Source organism: Medicago sativa, chromosome 8, assembly GCF_051527215.1.
Source record: "Medicago sativa cultivar Bolivia chromosome 8, Bolivia_mono, whole genome shotgun sequence".
NCBI classification, from domain to species: Eukaryota; Viridiplantae; Streptophyta; class Magnoliopsida; order Fabales; family Fabaceae; genus Medicago; species Medicago sativa.
The window spans coordinates 51,064,437-51,080,797 of NC_140756.1; the positions used below are offsets into that span (position 1 = coordinate 51,064,437).

At 37.2% G+C, this 16,361-nt stretch overlaps 2 non-coding genes across 2 annotated transcripts; both read right to left on the reverse strand.

The window, feature by feature from the left end:
• Positions 1-898: 898 nt before the first annotated feature.
• Positions 899-1,005, reverse strand: LOC146899381 (small nucleolar RNA R71). Its single transcript, XR_015024360.1, has one exon. It is a non-coding gene; the product is annotated as a small nucleolar RNA R71 (small nucleolar RNA).
• Positions 1,006-3,095: 2,090 nt separating this feature from the next.
• LOC146899382 (small nucleolar RNA R71) lies at positions 3,096-3,202 on the reverse strand. Its single transcript, XR_015024350.1, has one exon. It is a non-coding gene; the product is annotated as a small nucleolar RNA R71 (small nucleolar RNA).
• Between the last annotated feature and the right edge of the window lie 13,159 nt (positions 3,203-16,361).

The window sequence follows — 16,361 nt, forward strand, 5'->3', positions numbered from 1 at the left end:
AATTAAAAATCCAAACTTTTTAACTCAAAACTCTTTTCTAATCATTGTTGAAGGTTAATTAAATTCACAACTCCCTGTCGGAACGATACTCTTTTATTACTACATCGGTAAACCGTGCACTTGCGGATTTATCTCATCAAGTTTTTGGTGCCGTTGCCGGGGAATTTTGCAATTTGATTAACTTTTTTTTTAATAGTGGTTAGAATAAAAAAAAATTTAAAAAAATCTATATATAGAAAATATATATATATATAATATTTCTTTTTCTTTTTATTTTTTATTTTTCTACCTTCAACTAAATAAATAAATAAATAAATAATATTTCTCTCTTTCTCTCTCCATATTATATATATATATATATATATACCCTCTCATTTAAAAAGTCATCTCATTTGAAATGTCCCCTATATATATATATATATATATATATATATATAAATATTCTTTTCGTTTTCCTTCTTCGTCTTTCTTTATTTTTTTTATTTCTTACTTTTTACCGTTAACTTCTTGGGAACACAAAATAATATCTATATGGCTGAGGAACACACTCTTAAAGAGTATGCAACCCCTTCTACGGAAGAGCCACATGCTATTATTATGTACCCAACGGTTGAGGGTAATAATTTTGAAATAAAGTCTCGCACTTATTTACTTAGTGCAGCAAAATCAATTTTTCGAATCACCCACCGAGGATCCGAATCTTCATATTTCAACTTTTTTAAGACTCGGTGGAACCTTGAAGGCAAACCAAGAGGCCATAAGGCTGCACCTCTTTCCTTTTACCTTAAGGGATAGAGCTAGTACTTGGTTTCATTCATTGGAAGTTGGTTCTATCACTTCATGGCACCAAATGAGGCAAGCTTTTCTTGCCCGACTCTTTCCCTATTCTAAATCTGCCCAATTAAGGGATCAAATCACACGATTCACTCAAAAAGATGGGGAATCTCTTTACGATGCGTGGGAGAGTTTCAAAGAAATGCTTAGACTTTGTCCCCGTCATGGTTTAGAGAAGTGGCTTATTATTCACACTTTTTATATGGTCTATTGTATACCACAAAAATTTATGTTGATGCGGCTACGGGTGGAGCATTGATGAATAAAACTTACACAACAACACATGCTTTGATCGAGGACATGACACAAAACCACTATCGGTGGACAAGTGAGAGATCCATCACTGCTTCTTCACCCTCTAAAAAAGAGGCAGGTATGTATGAAATTTCTCCCCTTGATCATCTAGCTACTAAGGTTGACGCACTACGATGAGTCTATATTTAGTCTATTTTTATGCATTATTTAGTTTAGTTTTATTTAGATTTGAATTTATTTTATTGCAATAATATTTCCTTTTTTGAATCTTTTCACTACAATTGCATATTTTATATTTCAGAACGAATATATGATGGAAGGTGTCTTGGAGCAAAAGAAAGGAGTCCGGAACTCGATTTGGAGCAAAAATACGAAAGATTCGAACAAAAATATAGAGCCCCCAAGTCGAAGCTTGGCACGGCCCGTGCTAAGGTTGGCACGGCCGTGCCACCTCTCTCGGATAACTTTTGCCGCTTTTGCTTTAGGCCCAAGTTACCCCGTTGTAGTTTTACCGAATAGCCCTTATAGTTGCTTAGATTTTAAGTCAATTGTAAAGCTATAAATAGAGTAGCTCTCCATCATAAACATTCATCTTTTGTTCCGGGAATAAAAGTTCACTTTTATATTATTGTTCTTTTACTTTATTGCTTTCTCTCTTCTTCCCCCATGTCTACAATGAACGTTAGTGAGTAGACTCTTCTTTGTCTTGGGATTGTTGGATAAGTCTAATGACGTAATCCGGATCAAGCCAAGCCTTAAACCCTAATTATATGTTACCTTAATTCCTAATCTAAATTCACCGTTTTAACATGAATTAATTATTATCAAACTGTGGAAGCGAACGCGGAGGGTTTGATAATGATTAATTCATCATCTTAGATATCAATTCATAAAGCGAACGCGGAGCTTTGATATCCGAACAAGTGAATTTAGACAAGGTTTGCGAAACATGAGAATAGTCTAGCAAACCTTGGGACACATAAAGTTTCGATCTTCAAGGGTCCCAAAGGCAATCACCCATGAGAATAGGTGTGGTTGTTGGAGGGATACACTCACCGACTTCGAGAGAAGCCGTGATATGCTAAAGAGAAACTTGTCCTTAGAAATTAGGATTAACGCATAATTATAAGTTTAAGGCTTGCTTGTGAAAAGATTCGTTGTTATGATGAACCAATAATCCCAAGGCTCTTTTATTATTATTATTGTTATTTACCTTCAGCAACTAAACCTCCCTTTTTATAATCTTTCTTCTTTCCTAATCATTATCTAAAAGTTAATCGAATCCATAACTCCCTAGCGGAACGATACTCTTTTACTACTATTACTTCGATAGACCGTGCACTTGCGGTTTGGCTCTATCAAGTTTTTGGCGCCGTTGCCGGGAGTTGTTGCAATTTTATTAACTTTTTAATAGTGATTAGACTAAAAAAAAAAAAATCTTTTTCGTTGTTTTATTTTATTTTATATTTCTTTCTAAAAAAAATATATCTTTTGCTTTATTTTATTTTATTTTATAAAATAAAAAAAAATCTTTTGCTTTATTTTTATTCTATTTTATTTTATATTTCTATTCAAAAAAAAAAAAAAAATTCTTTTTCTATTTCTTCTTTTTCCTTTAACTTCTTGGGAAGACAATAACGATATGGCTAAGGAACGCTCTCTCAACGAGTATGCAATCCCATCTTCAAATGAGTCATACGATGCTATTGTGTACCCAACGGTTGAGGACAATTTTGAAATAGAACCCGCACTTATTGAGTTAGTGCAATAGGGTTCAATTTTTCGGATCACCCACCGAGGATCCGAATCTTCATGTTTCAATTTTTTTAAGACTCAGTGGAACCTTGAATGCAAACCAAGAGGCCGTAAGGCTGCACCTCTTTCCTTTCTCCTTAGGGGGTAGAGCTAGTGCTTGGTTTCATTCATTGGAAATTGGTTCTATCTTTTCATGGCAACAAATGAAGCAAGTTTTTCTTGCCCAATTCTTTCCCTATTCTAAAACCGTCCAATTAAGAATTCAAATCACACAATTCACTCAAAAAGATGGAGAATCTCTTTACGATGCGTGGGAGCGTTTCAAAGAAATGCTTAGACTTTGTCCCCATCATGGTTTAAAGAACTGGCTTATTATTCATATTTTTTATAATGGTCTTTTGTATACCACAAAAATTTATGTTGATGCAAACGAGGTGGAGCTTTAATGAACAAAAATTACACGAAGCATACGCCTTGATTGAAGACATGGCTCAAAATCATTACAAGTGGACCAACGAGAGAGCCATCACTAATTCTTCACCCTCCAAAAAGGAGGCAGGTATGTATGAAGTTCCTAACTATGATCACCTAGCCGTTAAGATTGATGCATTAACCCAAAATTTGAAAACAAAAATGTTAGTGTCATCTCTTCTTCTTCTTCTTCGCATCTCCTTCTTGTGAAATTTGTGGTGTATTTGGCCATATTGGCATTGATTGCAAACTAGGTAGTGTTGTTAGAAGTCCCGAGCAAGTAAACTATGCTCAATATAATCAAGGGTTTAGAAACAACCAAATTTTTTTTCAAACCCCTCAAAATCTTTTTGGACAACAAACAACACCACCCAGCTTATGCAAACAACCAAAGAGTCCCTCAAAAATCTAGCTTGGAACTTTTTTTAGAAATTTTTTGTATAAATCAATCCGAGCAGCTCCAAGAGCTTAAAAATCAAACTGAATTTTTGAGTGACTCTCTTGCCAAACTTACATCAAAAGAAGACTCCATAGTTACTCACAATGCCGTACTCGTACTTCTCAAGTACCCCAACATGTGGCTACTTCCTCTCAATCCTACGAAGTCCTCCTAGACCAAACCGAAACCAACCCCAAAAACCATATAAGTGCTATTACTCTTAGGGATGGTAAACAATTAGAGGACCCCGTTGTGAAAATTAAGAACAATGAAGGAGAGATAGGGTGTGATGAGCCTCAAAGTGAGAAAGCCATAGGAGAGAATGAAAAGTCATTTGTTTCACCATCTCATGAGCAAGAAATTCCATTAACACAAGGGTTTGATGAGTCCAAGTTAGATGAGCAGTTTATGAATCTTATTGAAATACTTCCAAACAAATTGCCACCTAAACTTAAGAATCTAGGAAGCTTTTCCCTACCTTGTGTCATAGGATCTGAAACCTTTGAGAAAGCCATGTGTGATTTGGGAGAGAATGTTAGTTTGATGCCATTGTCCCTTTCGAACGATTGGGTATAGGATAGTTAAATCACTTTCTAACCGTCAAGCTAATGACTCTAAACGAGCGCTTCGTGGGAGGCAACCCACGCATTTATATTCTTTATTTTGTTTGTTTTCCTTTGTTTTAAGTGTTTTGTAGGTAATTGTCCGATTGTGATTCAAGAAAAATTGAAAAATTTTGAAGTCCCATGTCCAGAAGGTTGGCACGGCCCGTGCTAAGGTTGGCACGGCCGTGCCCGACCCCTATGCCTCTATAACCACAATTTTTCTCTTCTTCTTCCTCATTCTCACACACAAACCTCTTTCATCTTTCAAACTTCTCTCTAAACCTCCATAACCATCCACCTTCAAACCTTCATATCTCCCTCAAAACTTCACAAAACCAATCAACTCTTTAACCCAATCAACTCTTAACTTCATTCTACACAAAACCCTTCCATCAAAAACAACTTTCATCCACCCAAACCCATAATTCACCAAAGCCTTATTTCCCTAAAACCTAACCCAAAAACCACATATTCTTAACCAATCTCCACACCTAAACCAACCTTTCCTACCAAAATTCTTCCCAAACCCTAACCTTTACCCAAACCACACAAAGTCAACCTAAGGTTAATGGTTTCAAGAAGAGGTGGTAAAGAAGTAGCAAGCTCTTCCGGAGGACCTCAAGCAAAGAAGAAAGCATCGGCAAAGAATCATGGAATCCAATTCAAAGACAACACACAAAGGGATGGGTATCAAGTTCTAACTTCTAAACCTTTACATCCTTGTCGATATCCCGATTCTCATAGTTTGAATGTGCTAGGCATTAGAGATAATGTGTATAAGTTGCTAGGAAACTTAGGATGGATTGAGATATTGAAACCTATGAGAGGGTGTGAGAATTTCACCTATGAGTTTCTAAGTTCAATTGTTTTTTCTAAAGATAGGTTGAATTTTGATGATCCTAACCATAGAGTTTGTTTCCACTTAGGCTGTGAACACTTGTTTCTACTTGCTTGATTATCTTGCCGATGTAGGTAATAGACCTGCCGGAAAGGGGGAGATAGTAGTGAGTGGCATCATCACATACATAACTAGGCAATTTTGAGTGGGTGAAAATGAGGGGGTAAATCCAATTGAGGGAAACAATAGGCTAAACATAGAAACCCTCATTGCAATGAACTTCATAAAACATCATCCGCCCATGCAATATTCACTCAAGCTTAATGTGTCTATTTTGTTACTACTTCCTAACCCATCTCGGACTAGCATCGAGGTGGAAGCAAATTTGTTGTATGTTGATGATCATCAGGTACATGAAGAGAATAATCTTGATGGAGGAGACAATGCTAACTAGCACCAAGAGGAGGAGCACCATGGCCATAACACCGATAATCTAAATGAAGATCAAAGATGGACATGGATCCACAATGAGATTGAGAGGATGAGCACCGAGCAACAAAAGCAAGGTGTTGAGATCTTCGGGCTTCGAAATGATGTTCAAAGGGGCAACCGCTTAACACAAGAAAATAATGAAATGCTCCGCCGGATGATGCAACACCTTCATCTCCAAGGTCCTCCCTATGGACCTCAATGAACAATTGTGAGCTTTCCTCTTCCTCTCTTCCCTTATCTCTTCTTCTTCATCTTCTTCTCCTATTCTTCTTCTTCTACTCCTTCTTCTTCTTCTCTTTTCTTTTTCTTTGAATCATTGAGGACAATGCTTCCCCTAAGTGTGGGGGGGGGGGCCTAATAAAGTGTCTAGAGTCGTAGTGTTCCCAAACTCCCTTGAACTTTATTCTTTTGTTTTGTTTTTATAGCAAGAGGCATGATTAGTAGCTTGTTTTTAATGTAAAATATGGCATAAAAATTTTTGTTTTGTCTCTTCTTTAAAAGTTGTTTCTTGTACATGAAAGTAGTTTCTTGTGTTTCTTGTGTTCTTGCTATACCCACATCTTGTTTTATTGTGAAAAATCTCCAATGAGAAAAGCACCCAGTTGCAATCTTTGAGCAAGTGTATGAATAGGTATTTTAAGGAGCACGTTCTATCTTTAGTGTTAACTTAGACCCTTTAAAGTCTTCGCAGTAAAAATAATATAAGTTTGTGTGGGAAAATAATCAATGTTCTTAATTGTTTTATGCTTAATTGTTAAAGTCAAAATGGGGCGGGAGAATGGCACCAACATGTGGGGGAAAGGATAATCCCTAACTTCCTAATTGTGGTGGTGACTCCACGATTTGAACTTAAAGTGAAACAAATTCATCAATGCTAGGGGGAAAGGACAATTACATCCAAAAAGACTTCCTACGCGGAGATGAAACAAATATTAATTTTGCAGCACTCGCTTAGGGTGATTTTGAATCTAGGGGGAAAGGACAATTACATCCGAGAAGACTTCCTATGAGGATAGATAGCCCCTAAGCATCTCGCAGCCCCTTTGTGCTTAATTGTTAATTTAATTTAATTTAAACTTAAATTCCCATCACTCTTATATGAAATGAAGAAAGGACTTTTCTCGGTTACTTTAGCATTAAGGATAGAACCTGTTCCTCATAATATCCGTCTTATACAGAGCAAGAAAAGGGTTGGACCGCACACACACACTCACTTGAGACTTGATGTTGGGTTGAATAGGTTCACGAGGAATGTTTGAAATTGTGATTAGTGTACTTGAAACAAAACCTTCAAAGAGACTTGTGTTTTCAATTGCATTGCCATAATTAATCCTTTTAGTTGCTGCTATGTCCATTGCCTTTTGCTTGAGGACAAGCAAAGATTCAAGTGTGGGGGAGTTTGATGAGTCTATATTTAGTCTATTTTTATGCATTATTTAGTTTAGTTTTATTTAGATTTGAATTTATTTTATTGCAATAATATTTCCTTTTTTGAATCTTTTCACTACAATTGCATATTTTATATTTCAGAACGAATATATGATGGAAGGTGTCTTGGAGCAAAAGAAAGGAGTCCGGAACCGATTTGGAGCAAAAATACGAAAGATTCCGAACAAAAATATAGAGCCCCCAAGTCGAAGCTTGGCACGGCCCGTGCTAAGGTTGGCACGGCCGTGCCACCTCTCCGGATAACTTTTGCCGCTTTTGCTTTAGGCCCAAGTTACCCCGTTGTAGTTTTACCGAATAGCCCTTATAGTTGCTTAGATTTTAAGTCAATTGTAAAGCTATAAATAGAGTAGCTCTCCATCATAAACATTCATCTTTTGTCTGGGAATAAAAGTTCACTTTTATATTATTGTTCTTTTACTTTATTGCTTTCTCTCTTCTTCCCCCATGTCTACAATGAACGTTAGTGAGTAGACTCTTCTTTGTCTTGGGATTGTTGGATAAGTCTAATGACGTAATCCGGATCAAGCCAAGCCTTAAACCCTAATTATATGTTACCTTAATTCCTAATCTAAATTCACCGTTTTAACATGAATTAATTATTATCAAACCGTGGAAGCGAACGCGGAGGGTTTGATAATGATTAATTCATCATCTTAGATATCAATTCATAAAGCGAACGCGGAGCTTTGATATCCGAACAAGTGAATTTAGACAAGGTTTGCGAAACATGAGAATAGTCTAGCAAACCTTGGGACACATAAAGTTTCGATCTTCAAGGGTCCCAAAGGCAATCACCCATGAGAATAGGTGTGGTTGTTGGAGGGATACACTCACCGACTTCGAGAGAAGCCGTGATATGCTAAAGAGAAACTTGTCCTTAGAAATTAGGATTAACGCATAATTATAAGTTTAAGGCTTGCTTGTGAAAAGATTCGTTGTTATGATGAACCAATAATCCCAAGGCTCTTTTATTATTATTATTGTTATTTACCTTCAGCAACTAAACCTCCCTTTTATAATCTTTCTTCTTTCCTAATCATTATCTAAAAGTTAATCGAATCCATAACTCCCTAGCAGAACGATACTCTTTTACTACTATTACTTCGATAGACCGTGCACTTGCGGTTTGGCTCTATCACACTCACACAAAAATTTTATAAAATGAATACTAGTGCTGTCACACCTGCACTCGTATCACCTCCTTGTGAAGTTTGTGGTGTATTTGGCCATATTGGCATTGATTTCCAACTAGGTAGTGTTGTTAGAAGTCCCGAGCAAGTAAACTATGCTCAATATAATCAAGGGTTTAGAAACAACCAATTTTTTTTTCAAACTCCTCAAAATCTTTTTGGACAACAAACAACACCACCTAGTTATGCAAACAACCAAAGAGTCCCTCAAAAATCCAGCTTGGAACTTTTAATGGAAACTTATGTTATGAATCAATCCAAGCAGCTCCAAGAGCTTAAAAATCAAACTGAATTTTTGAATGACTCTCTTGTCAAACTTACATCGAAAGCACACTCCATAGTTACTCACGTAAGATGCTAGAGACTCGTACATCTCAAGTGGCCCAACAAGTGGCTACTTCCTCTCAAACCTCCAAAATCCTTCGGGCCAAACCGAAACCAACCTTAAGGGCTATATAAGTGCTATTACTTTTAGGGATGGTAAACAATTAGAAGACCCCGTTGTGAAAGTTAAGAACAACGTAGGAGAGATAGGGAGTGATGAGCCTCAAAGTGAGAAAGCCATAGGAGAGAATGAAAAGCCACTTGTTTCACCACCTCATGAGTCTAAGATTCCATTAACACAAGAGTTTGCTAAATCCAAGTTAGATGAGCATTTTAGAAATTTTACTGAAATACTTCCAAACAAATTGCCACCTAAACTTAAAGATCCGAGAGAGTTTTTCCACACCTTGTGTCATAGGATCTGAAACCATTGAGAAAGTCATGTGTGATTTGGGAGAGAGTGTTAGTTTGATGCCATTGTCCCTTTCGAAAGATTGGGTATAGGGTAGATGAACCTTTTGATTGTCAAGCTAATGACTTTAAACAAGCGCTTCGTGGGAGGCAACCCACGAGTTTTAATTGCTTTTATTTTGTTTAATTTGTGTTATTTTGTTTTGTAGGTATTTGTCCAAATTTGATGCGAAAAAGCGAATTTTTTTTTGCCTAGTTTATTTAGAAAAAATTAAAAAAAAATCTTTTCTTCTTCCCTATTCTTCCTCATTCAGTCTCATCCTCGAGACACGGGCATTAATTACCGAATGACAAACGACCAACTCTCTGATGAGCTCGTACAAAGGGCAAACCGTCCAAATAGGACAACCTTGGCGTAATATTGTGAACGAATGGAGGGGTCAGCAAGCACATGTCCTCGCACATTACGAGCTTGACCCCTACAAACAAAGTAACCATGGGTATCCAAGTCCCTTATGATGCTCGATCGAACCGAGCAAAAAGATCGTCCATAACAAACTTCAAATCAACACTCCCCGATGAGAACTTCCTAGTTTCTCCATGTGTACTTCTCTCGAACACATTCATGACCTCCGCAAGCCCCCTCGCTCACTTAAGTCATCACTCTTAGTTTAGAGCAACGACTTGGGGGATACTATTCCGGACCGGTCAAAGACCCGGGCTTAACCACTTAGGCCCAATAACAAACCAAGCCCAAATGCCGCATTTGGCAAATTACTCGCAAAATACCCCTTCTCCGTGAGAGGGATGCACGAAGCAACCGAGACCTGTTCAAACGAACAAGCAACGTCTTTTACCCACGTTTCCGCGAATATCTCAACGGCGGTCACACTTCTACCGATTTCGTAACCGCCAGCCACACGTGTGTTTACACCGAATTTTGGTAAACAACCGCCGGTTTAAAATTAATTACTTGCAAGATCAACCAAGAAGTCTTAAGGACATATTGTGTTTGTTATTTTCCGTAGAGTTATGATTGTTCTTCAAGAACGTAATAAAAATATGAATAAAACTGTCGAATTTAACCCGCTAAATCCGTCAAAGTTACTTTTAAAAGAAAACAAGATAAATTGCTTAGAAGGAACAAATAAATTGCAAGGACATTTAAGATAACAAACTTAAATTGCATTGGCCGAATGTAAATTGGTAGACATGTTCATACATTGCAACTTCGTGACTCGTTTCTCTCTTCCATGCGAATAATTTGAGCGTAAGTTTTGTGTATGATTGGTTTGTGACCTCTTTTCCTTACGAAAAACTACTATTTATACTAGAAGAACAACTATCTGCATTAAGATTTGAATCTACAACTTCGGAAACGGAAAAGATATCCGTTCGATTTGAATTTCAAATGCTTGGCTACTTCGAAATAACCGTTGCTTGACTTTACGGAGAACCAAACTTTCTTCGATACCCATTTGCCCGTCGAACCGAAAACCAAGCCTTGAGCATTTCCACTAAGTCAAATCCTTCGACCAATCATTTAGATGTGATTCTTTCGATCATAAGGTCAACTCTAGTTTGACTGCATTTAAGATTGCCTTTTAAAAATGCAGCTAACAAATTGCCCCCCAAAAATGTCATTTTCGATCATTCTCTTCGATTGGGAGAAAAAGACGTTTTTGATTCTTCAAGAAAAATTACTTTGATTGAAGCTGATACCATTATTTGAAGAATCAGCTTAAAGAACGCTTTATGGTGTCCCCACCATAGTCGGTGAACAACGTCAGTACTTATGGGGAACTACCACTTTTTATTATATTAAAAACTCGTCAACTTAAGATATTGACATTTGTCAAGATCAAAAAGTTTATAAAAAGGGTTTTACCTTTCCCTTTTATCCTTCCATATCAATTGAAATTGTATTGTTCCCTCTTCTCTTTCAACAAAGACACTTTACGAAAAACTCCATTATCAAACCTTTAAAGCTCCAACTTTTAACCTTAAAATTTTCTTAAACCCCTCATTTCAATCTTTTAGCAAACGTTTTGACCATGACGAATCAAGAAATAACTTCTTCTCAAACACCAAACAACGAAGAACCCATTAACTTCTCAATGGAAGTTCCACTCGATAGCCCTAAATTCCTCACAGAGCTAAAGATTAAAGAGGCCGAAGATAGAATCTGGAAATCCTGTGTAATTATTCCATGCCCTAATTTACCACATACATACTTAGGACCTATTCCAGATGACGATGGTGACAATGAGGAACTTAATGCCATTTTTCCTTGCTACAAAAAATGTCCGCCTTTAGTTTTCACCAAAGGTCCTTATAACCTAGGTTTTATGAAAACTTAGTTGTGAATAGAACCCAAGTATGAAAACAATGATGATTACATTTGTTGGTTAAACAAGGTAGAGCGCGAGAAAGGTCATTTTTGGAAGGATATAGGAACTTTTGACCTTATTCAACTATCTAGGCGAGCCCAAGATATTATAAAGAAATGTTCATTGCTGCCCTTCATTTTGGAACATTTTGACTAGCAGCCTTCACCTAAAATGTGGTATGCTCACACCTACTCGTTAGATGTTGTCGCCATTACCTGGTCTAAAACCTACCGGAAAAACCTTCGATCATGAAGAATATGAGTCGAACTTTCCTTCGATTTCAATAGGTTTGCTTATGAAATATTCATAAAAGAACATCATAACACCGAAAGTGCTAAAGTCACCGACGAAGAGCACGTTGCCTTATTTACCTATTGGTTGTCCATGTATATCTTTTGCACAAGATCCATATAAGTGGCAAAAGGATACAAGACCTTAGATATCCAGTGCATGAAGGAAGAGATGTTTGCTTGAGCAAACTTATTTTAGGGTCCATGTATGAGAGTCTCGAACCAAGTAGTGATTAGCATAACCGTAATAATAATCTAGGGGTAGCTTGATCATTCCCGGCCCTATCTCGGTTGTTCCAATCGTGGCTCTTAGCCACTTTTAGGACAAAACTCGGGTAATGATGTTTTCATCCCTAGTGATTTCCAAAAGCAATATGACAATAGGTCAACTGAAGGGATAAGCTTAGCAATACTTCAATGTAAAACCGTAAATTCCAAAGAATTGTTTACTATTGCCTATGAAGTTCTATTAGGGTGTGATGTGTTTACCCCTTCTTTAGCCCCATTCTCAACTAGGACCCGTGGGCCGATTGGTTCACCGTAAAGTTTCCAACAACTAAGGTCGAAGATGAGGCGAGACCAACGCAATATGGCAAGCTTACTTGACTCCTACCCTCTTGTCTAGCGTAAATTCTACTAACAAAACTTCGGACTCTTTTAGAGTATGTGGCTATCGTTGAAACCTCGGTTGCAAGACAGCTTAGTTTGGTGCAACCAAAACTCAGCTCTTTGCACAAATGTTCAGGTGACTTAAAAAGGCCAACGAAGGAACATACTTGGAGAGTAATCCTTCAAAAAGATCAAGAGCGGATACCTCGCCTTCAAACCCGCCCCTTTTGTATTATCATATGCATGCACCGAAGCATTTTTTAGATGGTGGCAAAAATACTATAGGCAGCAAGCTAGTCAAGTAGATCCAGATACTTTGCTTCCTCAATCGATATCTACTTTTCAAATTGTGCAAAAACATTCGAAGAAGAACAAAGGTATGCACATTTGAGAAATTCAAGCTTTCCAAAAAAAATTCAAATTGTATATGATCCTTTGCATCTTAGCAGACAAGTTTATTATGCCGCTCAAACTTTGAGGGATAAAATAAATGATAAAATCCCCACAATGAAATTTCCTCCTTTCATTCCCAAGAATATCTTTTTGCTTTACATTTCAAAAATAAATTTCCATCACCGCCAACTAGTAAATTGGCATTGGCTTTTAGGCCACCATATCCAAAATGGTTGCCTTGTGATTCATTATTGGGAATGAAACAACGTTTAATAACCAAAGAAAAAGATAAGGTTACTCCGCCTAGATGTAACATATACACATTTAGAGGTCACCGCCACATAGAGTTACATCATGTTCGAATCATTTCTCTGATGGGAATAGGTACGAAATCTTAACAGTTTCTAGAAAAAGTAATTAGTTTTATGGAAAATACTACTTATCTCGTTCTTTTATATGCTTGTAGCCGTTTATATGAAATCGGGAGATGGAGGAGAAGATGATGATGCAAGCGCCGGAACACGATCGAAATCCAAAATAGGAACTTCGTCTAAGAATGGGAAGATTTCTAAATCAGGGAAAGATAAGATATGAAACACCTTTTTTGTCTTTTCATCATACTTCGACGAATAATGTCTTACTTTGGCTATATGACTTTTTCATCATCGAAAAAGGAAAGCCACATCCGACTCGAGCCATCTTCAAAGTGGGCCAAAGATTAAGAACCGAGGACAATGTAAGTTTCTCTTTCTCAATTGACTCTTCAATATTTTATTCTAAGTGACAACTTTCTAACATCGAAATTTGCATCTTCATAGCACGGTGTTTCGTCCGATGCCGTTGAAGTTGCTAAAACTTCGAAGCGCCAAAGGACAAAGAGCGTCGAAAGAAAAGGAAGTAGGAGACTGCAAAAACGGTTGTCAAAATGACATGTATTGAAGGGTCTCCAGACAAAGCAAGTGTCGTGAAGAAGAAACATGGTCACAAAGATTCCAATCCAAACAGTGCCCATTCATGCGTTGGAGAAATTGTTTTTAAAGGTACATTTTGAATAAACTTATCGCATTAATTTGAATCTCACTTCTTTTTAAAGTACCTTTAACATTCGAATACCCCGTTACCAAAGCATTGAGCATAGCAATGCCGATACATCCGTACAAGCAACAATTCATTCCGTTGACATCCTAAAGGTAGCACCCATTTTTGAAGAAGAAGCGGTGTTGAATCCAATCTCCCAGGGACGAACCACAACCTTGAGGTGAACCCTACCGATCAGCATCGAGACACAAGTGTCAAGAATTTATATGATAATCAATCGAATGATGTTGATAATCGAACCATTTCGAAGGTTCGCTTAAGCGAACCTACACAAGTTCAGCCACCTTTGATTTTTCGTTTCGTGCACTAGGGGACCAATCCGAGCTTTCTAAAATGTTTCTTTTGACTTGTTTAATCTCTCGTTTATACATTTAATCCTACTGGAACTTCATTTGAATTGAATTGGACTTGGTTTGTGAATTGAACTTAAACTTTTGAAAAATGGTCCAAGAACGCCGATTTTCCGAAAACTTGTTTCTCTGGAAATTGAAGTAGGATTAAGGTTGTATAATGTTTATATGACTTTTAAAAAACAAATATTTGTTTAATAAAAATACATAATAATAACAAACAAAATCATGTTCCCTTCTTCTGTCCTATCACAACAACCTTTTATTGTTTTTTAATTTAAAATATCAACCGTTAAATATTATTTTGCCACATGTCTTGCATCCAAACCCTAAATGGAGTAAATGGAGCTTAGCCTAAATGGAGCATACCCGAACTCGATGAATATGATGTTTTTATCATGTGTTGTATTGATTGGAGTTTGTTGAACTTTATGATAAAGTTGAATCTTGATGATAGCCGTTGATTATAGCCGTTGAATTGTCGTGAACATATGCATTGTGGATTGAGTCATATGTTCATGCATCATATGTCGTGTCGTATGTTATATCCATATTGCCATTGACTATAGCCATTGATAATGATGTTTTTGTTGCATCATGGGTGACAACCTTGAGGAGATTTGGTACCACATGCATGTATGCATCGAGTCTAGGTGCATATCATTTTGACATGTATCTTGATTGTTGTTGTTGTATTGGAAAATGTTAATGATGAATGTGCAATGGATATATATACACACTTGTGATAAATAGTAATATTGTGTGATTGTGGAGGTTAATTGCTTATGTTGGTTAGTAATCAATTGAATTGAATTATTTATTTCAAATTGATTATTATTGATTATGATTAACGTAATGCTAACCTCCAAGTGGTTTTGCCGCCTACCTGTTCGCATGGATGGGTAGACGCCGTGCAAGAGTAGTCCGCTTGCGGTGAGTGCGTGGATAGTTGGAGTTAGCCTCCGCTATCATTTTTGGAGTTATAGTTTAGGGCTCGATTAGGTTGAGTCGTTGTCTTGTTGTCTTGTTGGATTCGTTTTGTTTATTGAGATTTGTCCACATGTCGGACTTGGAGGATGTTGTTTGATGATGTATTGTTGACCATGGCATATTTGTCGGAGATTTTGTATATGAATTTTATCCGCTGTGACTATTGAGATATTTTATCTAGATATGCATGTTTGGATTTTAGATTATGTGAGACGTAGCGTCTATTACTTGAATATTCGTTATATTTGCATGTTTTATTGCTTTAATAGAAGTAGGGCGTTAGAAGTTGGTATGAGAGTCCGGTCGGCCTTGTCCGGACTAGTATCCGTTGAATTTTCCTGTTAGTATGCGAATGGTAATGAGCTACCATCGATACTTGTTTGTTGTGCCGTTGTTCTTATCTCGTTGGTTGGTTTTGTGTAGTCTTGAGATGACCGGTGGTAGAGATGATGCGTTGATTGTGCGTACTTTGGCTTCGATGGCTCGTGTGTTGGCTCGTGCTTTGGTTTTGTGTTGTCTTGTTATATTCGCATGTTTTATTGCTTTAATAGAATTAGGGCGTTACATGACGCGCGGCTCCTTTACGGCTAAACCATTCCCCTTGGAGAACCCCTTGAGTCCAACCTAGTGTGGATCACAAGAGACACGACAACTACATCTTGCTTACTAACCGACATTTGGGTTCCTTACGGCTAACCCCGTTCCCATCATGAGAACCCCTTGTATCCAACCTTGGAAGGAGTACAAGAGACATGGCACTTTTAACTTTTAAAGTCTTGGTCTATGCATGCATGAAAATTACATCTATATATGCTATCTCTTTTACCTCGGATCCTAAAGCGATCCCACTAGAGGTAAACTATATGTTTGCTTAACCTACTAGGTGAAGTGATATCTAATCAATTCACGTCTTGCCATACTCGTATGGTCACTCTAGCTCCTATGCGAAGAGAATACTCTATATCACTTCACGCTTTATCAAGCATATTGCTCATGCATAGCATTCTATTTTTCAAGCTATTCTAGTTCTTGACAAGCTATGTCAAGGCTCTACTTTCATTCCCTTCCCGAATGATTAAATCGCTACCCGATTCTTATCGTAACAACACTCGTTTGCCATGATTTACTAACTATGTCAAATACTTGATTCATTCACAAGAAAACCTTGCAAAAGATTA